At 37.8% G+C, this 14,862-nt stretch overlaps 1 protein-coding gene across 3 annotated transcripts in view; it reads right to left on the bottom strand.

Moving 5' to 3' along the window:
* LOC144971420 (amidophosphoribosyltransferase-like) overlaps positions 1–14,862 on the bottom strand; it is a 70,704-nt gene that overhangs the window by 28,369 nt on the left and 27,473 nt on the right. The window contains exon 1 of one of the 3 annotated variants that reach the window (XM_078912299.1): positions 12,496–12,714. The exons of 1 other annotated variant lie outside the window; for it this stretch is intronic. The gene's annotated coding sequence lies outside the window, so the exon portion shown is untranslated. Of the gene's footprint in view, positions 1–5,251; positions 5,713–12,495; positions 12,715–14,862 lie in introns of those variants that run through there. One more of the 3 variants, XM_078912302.1, reaches the window with a different exon arrangement.

Here is a 14,862-nt window from a genome sequence, read left to right as displayed (position 1 = left end):
TAGGACTCTGGCCAGGGCCAGGAAAAAACCAAGTAATCTCATTCCAAGACAAAGACAGAAAGCATGTTGGAAAACAGATATAAGGGGATAGAAGACATAGTATGTACCCCCTTGCCCACTATGGGAGGTCAGGAACCCCACCCAGGTGTGTGTGTTTGTGTGTGTGAGTGAGAGAGAGAGAGAGAGAGAGAGAGAGAGAGAGAGAGAGAGAGAGAGAGAGAGACAGACTGCTCAAAGTGAATATAGTGATAGGTACAGAGAGATTAAAGTGAAAAACTAATCGAGGTTAATAGTACTGAGTGAACTTTATTGTTAGGTGTGTATGTGCTTTATTTGTTAATCGTAAATATTAAGTTAACGTATGTTTCATGTTGGCAACCGCCAGGAAATTAACATTTTAATTGAATCCTCTGTGTGTGTGTGTGTGTGTGTGTGTGTCTGTTTTTTTTTGTTTGTTTGTTGCTTTAGGTCTCTTCCAACTTCCAACACAATTGAGGTTATATGAGAGACCGCTGAAACAAAAAAACAAGCAATCTAACAAAGATAGTACAAATGTAAATCAAAATCATAACCTAAAGATATCATAAGCTAAATTATAAATAACCAAGAACAAACAGGCAGAAGATTTACAGAAAAAAAAATATCCCCTGTCAAAAATACAATCACAAACCAAAGAAGCAGGATAGGCTAGTAAAGAGAAGAAGAAACGACATCACTATCGGATCGTACACCCATGCGAACATCATAGGTATATGATTCAAGGGTGATGCTCCCATCCAACCACCCGCGATGTGTGTGTCTGCGTATCATTGTTAAGTACATGAAGATGAAAAGTGAAAACTTATCGAGGCTAAAGAACTGGGTGCACTTTACTGATTTGTGTGTGTGTATGTGTGTGTGTGTATCATTGTTAAGTACATGACGAAAAGTGAAAACTTATCGAGGCTAAAGAACTGGGTGCACTTTACTGATTTGTGTGTGTGAGAGAGAGAGAGAGCAGTGATGATACTCACAAAAAGTCAAAAAGGAGGAAAAGTCTCGGAAAAACGGAAAACTCACCTAGAACATTCTTTCACCACAGGAAAGTAGGCAGGATGACTTCTTATGAGTACTTGAAGAGTACTAGTGTGTTTTGGGCCTCTTTCTAGGTGGGGGCCCAACCTGTTTGGATTGCTTCTTTATATGAAGCTTATAGGCTGTTTTAATTACCTTCTCCCGGACTGCCTTTGCTTGCTTTTTTGTTTCCGCCTTTACAACTGCTTGATCAAACATTTGTCTTTTTCTTTCTGTTTTTGCAACTCAGCATGATACTTGCTGCGAGATTTTTTAATGCAACTTATCAGGACAGGATCAATTTCACTGTGATCTATGTCTTTTCTTTTGAAGCTTCCAGGGCAGTGGCATTCCTTGCTTTCAAAGAATAGTTCACCGTCTGTATGGCAGAGAATGTTGAAATATTCATGTTGCCACACTTGTCTTTAAGAATATCCTTCATTTTAGAAAAGGAACCCTCTACCTGTGGGCCATGAAATATGGATAAGCAAGCCCTAGCCAGCTTTTGAAGAATAGGAAAGTCACTATTTCTATTCCACCACAAATCAACCCTTTCCCCATTAAAGTCCTTCTTGGTTATGACAAAATTTTTTATTTCCACCAAAACAAGATCGAGGATCTGAGGAGGAAAACGAGGAAAGGAAAGAAAACCGCGGATTTCCGCGGAAAAGTATCATCACTGAAAGAGAGAGAGAGAGAGAGAGAGAGAGAGAGAGAGAGAGAGAGAGAGAGAGAGAGAGAGAGAGAGAGAGAGAGAGAGAGAGAGAGAGAGAGAGAGAGATCTCAAAGTGAATGTAGTGATGAGTACAGAAAAATTAAAGTGAAAAATTAACGAGACTTAAGAACGGAGGGAACTTTATTGATTTTTGTGTGCACGTTTATATGTTTGTAGGTCATTTCAGCAGCACTTAAAAAATATATGGGGCTGTAAAAAAATTAGATTAAAGTAAGATCAAAAGCACTGGAGAAAAAGTGACTGGTTCAAATAAGGCTCACAAACGGATGCCAAGATCAAACTATCAATGTACAGTAGTTAGTATGAGGTCACCTAAAAGTCTCACCAAGACACAAGCACAGAATCCTTATGAGATAAATATTTACAAAATTTAGAACAACACAACGTCACACAAAAGAGAGATGATATACGAGGACAAACGTATCATCTCCCAAAAACGACTATACATTTAATTGTTTCCCTCCGTGCCAATGAATCCGGCCAGGAAAAGGATCAAGCCAAGACAAAGGCAGAAAGCAACTCTGATCCATACAAGTCAAAAGATCCCACCAGGAAGATGATGTGATAGTGGTGCTTGCACTAGAGGCGGTACTGATTACAATGAGGGCAGTGATGATGTGGTTGTGGAGATGGTGTTACTGATGATGATGTGATAGTTGCTGTCGTAGTGGTGGTAGTTGTGGTAGAGATGGTGATGATGTCATGATGGTTCAGGGGTGAGAATGACTGGTCACAAAAATGGAGTTCAAGACCTATCTATGCGACGATAACGTATAAATTTGAATTTCATAAAAAATTTACTGAGATGCAATCAAAAATGTGTCTCGCAATAATTTCTGACACCACTTGGAGGAATTTCAAAAGTTGAGAGTGTAATTACAACATATTGTAGTAGTAGTAAGAAAAGATGGCGGTAGGGATGATGATGTGATGCTGGTTGTAGTAGGGTCGTGATAGGGATGGTGATATGGTGGTTGTAGCTGTAGAGGTGTTGGGAATGATGGTGTGGTGGTGGTTGTAATAGTTGTGGTAGGGATGATGTGGGGTTATAGTAGTGATAGTTGGGATGATGTGGTGGTGGAGGATGTATTTGTATTGGTAGTAGGAATGATGATGTGGTGGTGGTTGTTGTAGTAGTGGTGGTAGGGATGATGTGATGGTAGTTGTAGTAGTAGTGGTTGTAGCTGTAGTGGTGGTGGTGGTAGGGATGATGATGTGGTAGTGGTGGTTGTAGGTAGTAGTAGTGGTGGTGGGGACGATGATGTGGTGGTGGTGGTGTTGGTAGGGATGACGATGTGGTGGTGGTTGTAGTAGTAATGGTGATAGGAATGATGATGTGATGGTTGTTGTAGTACAGGTGGTGGTTGTAAAAGTAGTGGTGATAGGGATGCTGATGTAGTGGCTGTGGTGAGCCTTTTTAAAAGGCGGAATAGTGATGGTGATGGGCGGAGATAAACCACCATTTAGGCGGAAGATTCTCAGCCCTGTACTGGGGAAGCTCGCCATTAGTTCCAAGACCCTCACTCGCTTAGTTCAGGTGCGCTGATAAACTGACTTATCGTACCAATATGTCATCTCTCTCTCTCACTCACTCTCGCTTTTGCTCATGACTCATATCTCAGTGCTCCTGCAAATAATAGAAGTTACCATCAATAAACTACCTCTACCACTACAGCCACCACCATATCATCATTACTACCACAGCAATCTCAACATCGTTATCAAAACTATAGCAACCACCACCACCTTTACATCATCATCCTCCTCCTCATCATCTTTGCTACCACCACCACTACTACAACCACAATAACATCATCATCATTGCTACCACTAGAACAGCTACCTCCACATCGTTATCAAAACTACAGCAACTGCCACCACCATTACATCATCATCATAATCCTTGTCGTCATCATCACTAACACGACTACATTATCACCACCACTACAATCACAACCACCACCATCACTACACGAAAGATACATCGTCATCGTCAACGAAACGCAAAATAATAATAATAATAATAATGATGTAGTTTATTTATATTTTGCGCCCAATCCTCTATACGATAAAGCTCTAGGCTTGTAGGCTACTACTGCAGATACAGAATGAACCCGAACAACAAAGCATCTGCAGTACTACTGCAAATTGCAAATAACTGAAATGAATTATATCTATTATTTGGAGTGTTGCTACTGAGAATGACGCATACAATGAAAACAAACGCGAGAGTAAATCACTATTCGTAGTACTACTGGGTTAGTACGAGGAGCTTTCTTTCAGAAGACTGAATTTTTAATCTTGGAACATTTAAGGCCCCCTCTAATCGCAGTAGTACTGGGAATAGTGATTTCCTCTCTATTCGTGGTAATACATACTACGAATAATTATATCCTCTATTCGCAGTACTACTGATAGTCGTAGATAGCATTCGTTTTCGTTATTGCAGTAGCACTGCAAATGGTAGATAGCGCTCGTATTCGTTATTCGCAGTAGTACTGCAATAGTAGATATCATTCATTTCAGATATTTGCAGTCATAATGCGGGTTCGTTCTGTATTTGCAGTATCGGGTGCAAACTATAAATAAACTAAATTATTATTATTATTATTAATTTTTTTTCTAATTTAATTATTTTAAAAAATATTATTACTATAAGCCTGTTACTATTATTATTATTTGGCGTTTTGTTGACGATGTGTAGTGATGGTGGTGTTGATGTGGTGGTTGTGATTGTAGTGGTGGTGGTGATGATGATGTAATAGTGGAAGTGATGATGACTATAAGGATAATGATGATGATGTAATGGTGGTGGTTGCTATAGTCTTGATAACAATGTGGAGGTCGATGTGGTAGTAGTAGTAATGATGGTGCGGTAGTGGCTGTAGTAGTAGAGGTAGTTTATTGATGGTAACTTCTTATTTGCAGGAGCACTGAGATATGAGTCATGAGCAACGGCGAGTGTGTGAGTGCAGTGAGAGAGAGAGAGAGAGAGAGAGAGAGAGAGAGAGAGAGAGAGAGAGAGAGACAAGAGAGAGAGAGACAAGAGAGAGATTCCTGGAACGTTATAAAATATATTTAATTTAACTAACAGTTAATAATACAATTAATGGGGATGGAACTATTCTCATTAAAGCAATCTGACAGATAAGCTGATAGATTTCAAGATCTGAACGAAAGTTCAAGTCAGAGAGGTGGGGACGGGAAATTTTCATGGATTGGATTGGGAAAAAAAAAAAAAAAAAAAAAAAAAAAATACCACGATCTATCTAGTCAAGTTTCAGACTTGAAATTGAACGCATTGAAAGAAAAGTTGAAAGTTAAAATCTAAATTCTAAGTCACACAAAATGTTTCAATCATCCCTCCTTTTCTTTCCTTCTCAAACTCAAACTAACACACTCTCAATCAACTTCGAGCCATTCGACAACACGACATTTTGAACAGAAAATCAATACACTTACAATGCTGTGTGACTGTCATTATCCTCACCGCGATGTTGTGTTCAGTGAGGGGACAAAGACTAATTTTCAGAGACGGGAGAGTGCTTCTACTGCGAATAGCGATTCCGCAGTGAAATCACTATTAGCAGTAGTATGCTAATAAGCACTTTGAACATTTTAACTGTCTGGCCATCGTCTCTGTGTAAACAAAGCACGTTGGCGGCAAGGACCTCCTCACTCCTTAACTAGATACCAATGCCTGACGACGACAGTGACAAGTCTCGGATGAACTGAGGAAGAGCCTCCTCAGCTACTCAGTTCAGGCCTCTCTCTTACTCTTGTCTTGTTCTTCTCTTCTACTCTGTCTAACTCACGATAAGACAAGGCACTATTCTCACCCCCGGGATGAGAATAAAAAATCGATCGAGCTCTCACCCCCGGGATGAGAATAGGTCCTCGCCACTTCTCGCTATTCTCACCCCTGTTAACCAACAGGTAGGGAGGGTAGGTAGCCTAGCCTAGCCGCCACCCCTTCTCGGTATTCTCATCCCCTACTACTACTACTACTACTACTACTACTACTACTACTACTACTACTACTACTACTACTACTACTACTACTACTACTACTACTACTACTACTACTACTACTACTAATAATAATAATAATAATGATGATGACGATGATAATAATAATAATAATACTGATGACGACGATAATAATAATAATAATAATAATAATAATAATAATAATAATAATAATAATAAAAATAAGAAGAAGAAGAATAAACTTTATCTCATATGAAACTTGGCAATCTTGTAGATTTTTCAATTCTAAGTCTATTTCTATGATCAAATATGCGTTATCTTGATAAATTTCTTGTATAGAAGGAACAAAATTGACGTCACCCAGCTCTTTGTTATTGTTTTTAGCTGTCATTTTTATAATAAGGTCTCACCGAATTGTGTTAATCAACATTTAACATTACACAAGGTTTCGCGCCTTGATAACTTATTATATCTGACAGGTAGATATTATGAGGTTTTTAAAACTAAACGCATAGCATCAATATTTGAAAGATATGGTTGTTGATATTGGAAAAATTAACGATTAGAGTGGTAAGAAAGAGAGATATAAATTGAGACAGAGGAGAGAAAGAAAGAGAAGGGGGGGGGGGGGGGGGGGGGGGGGGGGGGGGGGGGAGGAAGAGACGAAATAGAAAGTGAAGGAGCAAGAGAAGAAGAAAATACCAACAAATTAAAATAGAGAAAGTCTCAGAAAGACAGGGATAAAGAGAGGAGGATGGGGAGAGGGCGAGAGAGATATTAAATATTGAGTATTGAGTGGACGAGAGAAAGGAAATACAAACAATATAAAAGATGTAGAGAAATAGAGTTTGGGATAGGGGGAGGGAGAGAGCGAGAAAATATAAACAAGTTAAAATACCTAACCTAGGGAGAAATTGAGACAGCTAAGTCAACACAAAATAATAATTTGCCCATATAAGGAAAAGTCCAATTCTTAGAAATTGGGCGAATCCATTTCACTTAGAGAGAGAGAGAGAGAGAGAGAGAGAGAGAGAGAGAGAGAGAGAGAGAGAGAGAGAGAGAGAGAGTGTGAGAGAGAGGAGAGAGAGAGAGAGAGAGAGAGAGAGAGAGAGAGAGAGAGAGAGAGAGAGAGAGAGAGACTCCCGTAGACAGATTTCCAACAATAATTCCCATATCTCAAGCCAGCCAGTCTACATTTTAAATGCACGACATGTATGTTCACCCTCCTTATAGCTAGGGGAATTAGGGTAAAATTGTGCAAATTAGTGATGAAAGCACCAAATTTGGTACAAAGTAACTTGAGACCACTATTAATCGATGTTGATATAGAACCACATTGAGAAATTCCTCTAACACTGTAAAATAGGGAGATGAAAATCCGCCTATATGAGCTATATTAAAACAAAGGGGCGTAATCCATGAAATATTTGTTGACAATTCGGTGCTTTAAAAATATATTATTTTTAGCCCGTGTAAGCGGTTGATTTTTTTTGGTTTAAATAATTATAATTGTTAAAAATGTGACTTTATGTGATATAGGAACCGTATAGGACGGTAGTATAGCTTTATTATGAGGACTGGAAGGGGGGTGGTGGGAGGGATGAGATGGTGCTGGTGTCAGTTTTACTTGTGTTGGTCGTCATCGTTGTGAAGATGATGGTGGAGGTGATGTTGGTGATAATGATGATGATGATGATGATGATGATGATGATGATGATGATGAGGTGATTGTTGTGATAATAGTAGTGATGATGATGATGATGATGATGATGATGATGATGATGATGATGATGATGACGATGATGATGATGCTGTTGATCAGGTGGTGGTGGTGCTGATCTTGGTAGTGATGATGATGATGATGATGATGATGATGATGATGATGATGATGATGATGATGATGGTGATGATGATGATGATGATAATGATGATGATGATGATGATGATGAAGACGACGATGAAGATGATGATCAGTGATGATCAGTGGTGTTGTGATGATGGTGGTGGTGGTAATGGTAGTGATGATGATGATGATGATGATGATGATGATGATGATGATAATGATGATGATGATGAGGTGATTATGGAGATAGTAGTATTGATAACGGTGATGGGGATGATGATGAGGTGGTGGTGATCGTGGTAGCGATGAAGATGAAGATGATGATGATGATGATGATGATGATTATTATCATTATTATTATTATTATTATTATTATTATTATTATTATTATTATTATTATTATTATTATTATTATTATTATTATTATTATTATGAATATGGTAATGATGAGGTGGTGGTGGTGATAGTGGTAGTGATTATGGTGATGTTGGTAACTATTAATTTCGAAAATGAAAAACTTTCTTGGTGACGTATATTAACATTTTTAGATGATTAGGATCCAACAAAAATCATATTTATTAGACAAATGACTGTGGAATACATTTTTCTTGGAGACTTGAGAGAATTCAACATAGCCTTTTCTAGTTATCGGGGCAAGATAAAGCCAATATCTCGTTGTCAGCTTTTTCCATGTGAGTGTGTTCAAGAAAAACATATGTTGTCTTATTGAAGGCTAAAAATGTTTCCTTTCCTGAGGTTAGCTGTCGAGGCCTGGTAGTCTATCTCTGAACCTGATTGGGTGAACATACGACTGGGTGCAAACTCTTTCACAGCATTCTCTCTCTCTCTCTCTCTCCTCTCTCTCTCTCTCTCTCTCTCTCTCTCTCTCTCTCTCTCTCTCTCTCTTTTTTTTTTGTTTGTTTGTTGCTTTAGGTCTCTTCCAACACAATTGAGGTTATATGAGAGACCGCTGAAACAAAAAAACAAGCAATCTAACAAAAATAGTACAAATGTAAATCAAAATCATAACCTAAAGATATCATAAGCTAAATTATAAATAACCAAGAACAAACAGGCAGAAGATTTACAGAAAAAAAAATATCCCCTGTCAAAAATACAATCACAAACCAAAGAAGCAGGATAGGCTAGTAAAGAGAAGAAGAAACGACATCACTATCGGATCGTACACCCATGAGAACATCATAGGTATATGATTCAAGGGTGATGCTCCCATCCAACCACCCGCCTCTCTCTCTCTCTTTGATCTGTTCTATACTTGAATGTTTTATATATAGCATGGCTCCAGAAAGGAGAGCTTTTGTGAAACACAACGAATAACAACTTGCAACAACGTAACAGAAAACATGAATATACAACTCTAAACAGATGTTATATTATTAGACTTCAGTAAATCATTTGATAAAGTCAATTACCATACTCTGGCTATTAAACTACGGAGATATGGAATCATGAGTAACACACACGACTGGATAATGGATTTTCTCATAATCGTAAACAACTGAAAGAGCAATGTCAGAGTCAGCTCCAGTACTACAGGTGTTCCCCTAGGTAACGTACTGGGTCCCCTCTTGTTCCTTATCTACATCAATGATTTGCCTGAAAGATTGTCGCTCGGAACTCAACTGAGACTATTTGCGGATGACAGCCTTTTGTACAGAGCAATAAGGCATAAGAAAGACTCAGAAATTCTTCATCGGGACCTTGATTCCAGAAAATTACCAACAAAAGGAAGATAATACACAATACACCACAACTCACTATAAGAAGTCACCGAAGCAAAATATCTCGGAGTAACGATAAACAATCGCCTGACCTGGAAATACCACATTGCAAACATATGCAGGAAGGCAAACTCCACCCTGGGATTCTTGAGAAGAAACCTCTTCGGCTACAAAGTAACAATAAAAGAGAAATGCTATAAAGTTTATGTTAGACCAACACTCGAGTAAAGCGGTAAGGTATGGGATCCCGATCACACCTCCAAAATTAGGTAAATAGAATCAATCCAAAAAAAGCCATAAAATTCGTTCAACAAAATCCTCAAACGAATCAAAGCCATATATATGACACCCCATTTGGAACCATTGAAGGAAAGGAGAGAGAAGAATAAACTAAATGTATTTTACAAAGGTCAGAAAAACAAAGTCAGGTGTCAGTACACGGCCTCCAACAGAGCAAGAGGAAACCTGGCAAATTTATGTTGCCACAATCTAGAGTGGACTACCATCTTCACTCGTTTCTGCCCTCAACTATAAGACCTAGGAACAATTTGGATAACTCCCAGAAAAACAATTGGGAATGCTGCTGCTGAGCCTTCCACGAGGAAGTTTCAGCTTGAAGAGGAAGAAGAAGAAGAAGAAGAAGAAGAAGAAGAAGAAGAAGAAGAAGAAGAAGAAGAAGAAGAAGAAGAAGAAGAAGAAGAAGAAGAAGAAGAAGAAGAAGAAGAAGAAGAAGAAGAAGAAGAAGAAGAAGAAGAAGAAACAATTTCAGCAACAGCAAAATTAGAACTTTGTTTTTGTAATATTCAGCATTTTTTATGTTCATAAAACGGACATGACAAATCTTCTCCTGATAATGAACTTCCTGCGCAATCAAATCACCATTTGAGAACATGGAGAGAATCTGGTCATCGTTTATAATTTCTGCAGCCACGCGGATATTTTCGTTCATGTCTTTTCTCATTATTGAATGGAGGGAAGCTTCATCTTATTGTTGCAAAGCGTACAATGTGTCCTGTTTCTTGTGATAACGTCATCTGAGGGAAAACGCATATTCTGCCTCCTTGGACAGTGGGATGATGCGAGAATGTCTACATCGGGATAATTTGACAAGTTTTCTTGTGATTTCTCATTTTTCACAGCAAGCCTTCTGATTTTTTTGTGGCCGTATATCAAAGCGACATAATTTGTGCCAGTTGGTATCATTTTGCTTCAGGACCTCCAGTGTATCCTGAGAGCGGTCTTCAACAGACAAATCGAGCTTGTCACTATCATTTTCTAATCCGTTAAAAGTCTTAACACCATAGCTGGTAGAACGCTACGCTACAAAAGTCACGAACCATTGACCACAATATGTGCGCTTTGACAGAGCTGGACATTCTAATTTTTAATTTTTTTTATCTCGACAAATGAATCATTTTGACCAATCCACCTCAATACTGCATTTTGCCATTATATAATTGTTAGTAGTTAGTACAAGATTTAGTACATTGTCAATGCCATGATTTAATGGGTTAAGTGACTTGATCACGGGATTGTTGGTGATGGGGATGAGGCGATGTTCATGACCGTGATGTTAAAGATGATGATACGGACATTTTCAACCTGAAATTTGATTTGTACCATACTATTACGCAAACCACAATAATGACATAACTGTGTTGAATTAGTGTGACACATAAACATTGATGCTTAAACAATATCTAGGTGTTCGGTATGCTGCTAATGATGATGACGATGATGATGATGATTATTATTATTATTATTATTATTATTATTATTATTATTATTATTATTATTATTGTTATTATTATTATTATTATCATTATTATCATTATTATTATTATTATTATTATTATTATTATTATTATTATTATTATTATTATTATTATTATTATGAGGTGGGTAAAAGGCGACAGAGTTCAAGTAGACACCGTTTCGTGACCTCGCCGACCCGAATGCAGACGACACAACTAGCAACCGCAGAATGCGATGCATTGTTTATAGATATCTTCACATGAGCGGAAGTCTATTATTTTCAAATAATTCTAATTTAAAAAGACATTAAGAAAATACAAATTATACTCATTGAAAGCTATCGGAATATACAAAAGATATGAGAGGGGGAAAAAAATCTTTTTTTTTTTTTCGTATTCGTATTCGACCACCACAACTTTGATTTCTTCGATTTCACAATCTCATGTTCCGCGTTCCGATGCCGGTAAAATTTGAAATAACAAAATTGGTATACTTTTGGATTTTAAAAAATACTTTTGAAAATTATGTTGTATGTTATGAATAAATGATAAGTTATATTTCCGATTTCGATTTAAGTGTACATGTGTACTCGGTACCGATGACGTAGTCTGTGACCTTTTGACACCAAAGCAAAATGTCGTTGTGAAGGCGGCAAGTTTCATCACCACCGTGAATTTTTACACGATTTAAATTGCTGATATCTCAGCTCTTGGAGTGATGAGAAAGTGGTTCTATATCACAATTTAAACCTTAGAGCACGAACTCTTTTTCATTAAAAAATCATGCTTTCATCACTAATTTGCACAATTCGGGGGTTTTGTGTCCCTAATTCCCCCAGCTATTACGTCCAGTACCATGAGAGAGTTGATGATCAGGTGAGAGTAGTGAGGAAGGGGAGGGTGCTAAGCTGACCTTAAAGGGATGAGAATAGCGAGAAGGGACGGCGGCTAGGCTAGGCTACCCTCCCTACCTGTTGGTTAACAGGGGTGAGACTGTTGGTTAACAGGGATGAGAATAGCGAGAAGGGCGGGGCTGCATGTTCACCTTCCTTACGTCCAGTACCACTAAAAGTAGTCGTGAGAGAGATGATGATGATCAGGTGAGAATAGTGAGGAAGGGGGGGGGTGCTAAGCTGACCCTACACAGGGATGAGAATAGCGAGATGGGACGGCGGCTAGGCTAGGCTACCCTCCCTACCTGTTGGTTACAGGGGTGAGAATAGCGAGAAAGGGCAACTTTACTCTCATCCCCGGGGGTGAGAGCTCGATCGCTTTTCTATTCTCATCCCGGGGGTGAGAATAGAGGAACCCATAAGACAAATCGATTGGCATGTTTACAAAAAATGCTAATGCAATCTGTATAGCTGGTATACTTACGAAAAGCAAAAACTTGTTAGGTCTTTCAGAAAAGAGATCTCCCTCTTACTCTTATTGTTTGTTTACGTTCATGAACAGAAACACGCTGTTACCTATTTTAGAGATAAATTTGAAGCAATGACAGTACAGCAGTTTAACAGTTTAATCAAACGTTTGTTTTGGTCTTTTCCACGTGGGTTTTGGAGACGCAACACATGATGATGCGGAAATTATAAATCTGCCAGTTTGGTCAATCTTTAAGATAAATTTAATTAATATTAAATAATGCATTGAACGCTGATGATAACGACAATTTGTCAAAAAGGAGGAAAGTCTATCGCTCAAACTCATACCAGATATTATAGAATATCTTCTTTCCTTTTAATAATGGAATTTGAAGAATGTGATTTTGAAATATTAATATTAAGAAAAATTTAATCTAAAATATTCTGTCTTCAGTCATTTCTTGAAGCATTTTAAAGTATGAGCAAATACTCGAGAGAATGCCAGATTGATAATGCTGCAAAGTAAGACACATTCCTAAACATAGATCACACCTGAGACTACAATATTATATATATATATATATATATATATATATATATATATATATATATATATATATATATAATTTTTTTAAAATATTTACCACAATGTTTGAGACAGTCTTTCCACATTTGACAAAATGTGATATTTTGTAAATTTACATATTTGTGTTTGTGTTTACTGTCTCCTGACGAAGGCCAAGGGCCGAAACGTTGTTTGTTTTGTGTTGTTCCCTTATATATGAGTCACATCTACTCGCTTTATTTTTTTATCTCCATAATCTATCTAACAAACATGAAATGATTAAACTCTTGTGTTCATTGTAATTTATGAATATTATCTCTCCAACAGTTGTCGTGTAAATACTTCCATGCTGCAGTAATCTGTGGAAGTGATTTGAGACTCTTGAAATCAACATAGGTGTACGGCAGGGATGCATTCTTTCGCCTTTTCTTTTTTGCCTCGCCCAATGACTGGATCAAGAGGGCGTCTGTTGGAAAGAGTAAAACTGGTCTAACTCGTCTAAGATGGACTTTACGGGGAAACTGGAGGACCTTGACTTTGCTCTTGTCACACAACCTGGCCGATATACAGCTAAAAACACGGATGTTCCAAAGTAATGCCCAAAAGTTTGGGTTAAAAATAAATGTGAAAAAAAAAATCATAAGGATCATTAACAAAAAAAAAAAAAAATCACAAAGACCAATGAATATTTGAAACGAAGAAGTAGAGGATGTTCAGGCATTCATTTATCTGGGGAGCAAGATTATTATAATTGGAAATTCAGAGGCTGTAATTCCAAAGCTCGGAGGGTTTTTTGGTCTCTTGGAAAAATCTGGAAGTCAAAGAGGATACAGACCAAAACAAAGATCAGATATTTCAAATCCAATATTCTGTCTGTGTTGCTATCTGATGCTGAAACGTAAAAAAAACAAAAACAAACAAAAAAAAAACAAAAAAAAAACAAACAAAAAAAATACTTGAGGCAGATACTGAGGATTTTCTGGCCAACAACCATCTCAAACAGCGACTTGTTGAAGAGAACAGCCTGTATCTCTTCTTGGAAGTGGACTGGCCATGTCCTCCGGATGAACCATGATGCTATACCAAGGATCACTCTCAGATGGATCCTACAGGTAACAAGGAGGAGAGGGAGACCCTTTGAGACTTGGAGAATGACCCTGGAGCGTGACATGACGACCTGGAGGTGGACGTAGGGAGAAATGTCAAAGATAACAGCAGGCCGCGATGACATGTGTCGGCCTTACGTGCAACTGAAGCACCAAGAGGATAAGTAAGTAGGCTAATTCAGATGACTTCTATAAATATAGTATGAAAATAGATGGGTGGTTGAGAGAGAAATATGGATAAGGGGAGAAATAGATTGATATATATATATATATATATATATATATATATAATATATATATATATATATATATATATATATATATATATACAGGGACGGCTGGTAATATTGGGCAGGGTGGGCAAATACCAGCCTGTTTTTTTCAAGTTATAAGCTGTATTACCAGGTCCGAAATAATCTAATTTAAATTAGATAATTTTAAAAGTTAGTACTTAAACTTGATACTTCGTACTGAAATCAATTTGTATGTATTTTTGATAGATTGCGAATCACCATGCACCCCGTAATGCATAAACCAGGATACGCTCCTGTTCTTTTTTATCACCCCCCCCCTTTCCCAACCACTCCACTCCGCCCACATCGTCATCTCATCGTCACGTCGCCTGACGGTGATTTTGCTGTCTGGCCTCTCTAGTTCTAGGTCGGGCTAATTCAAATGAGCCCACCTTATAAACCAGTGAGCACCAAATAGA

This window comes from Berghia stephanieae, chromosome 4 (genome assembly GCF_034508935.2).
Source record: "Berghia stephanieae isolate SIO BIC M18660-M18661 chromosome 4, UCSD_Bste_1.3, whole genome shotgun sequence".
In the NCBI taxonomy this organism is placed as follows: Eukaryota; Metazoa; Mollusca; class Gastropoda; order Nudibranchia; family Aeolidiidae; genus Berghia; species Berghia stephanieae.
The sequence above is the reverse complement of the archived record's forward strand: the minus strand, read 5'-3'. Positions and strand labels throughout refer to the sequence as shown.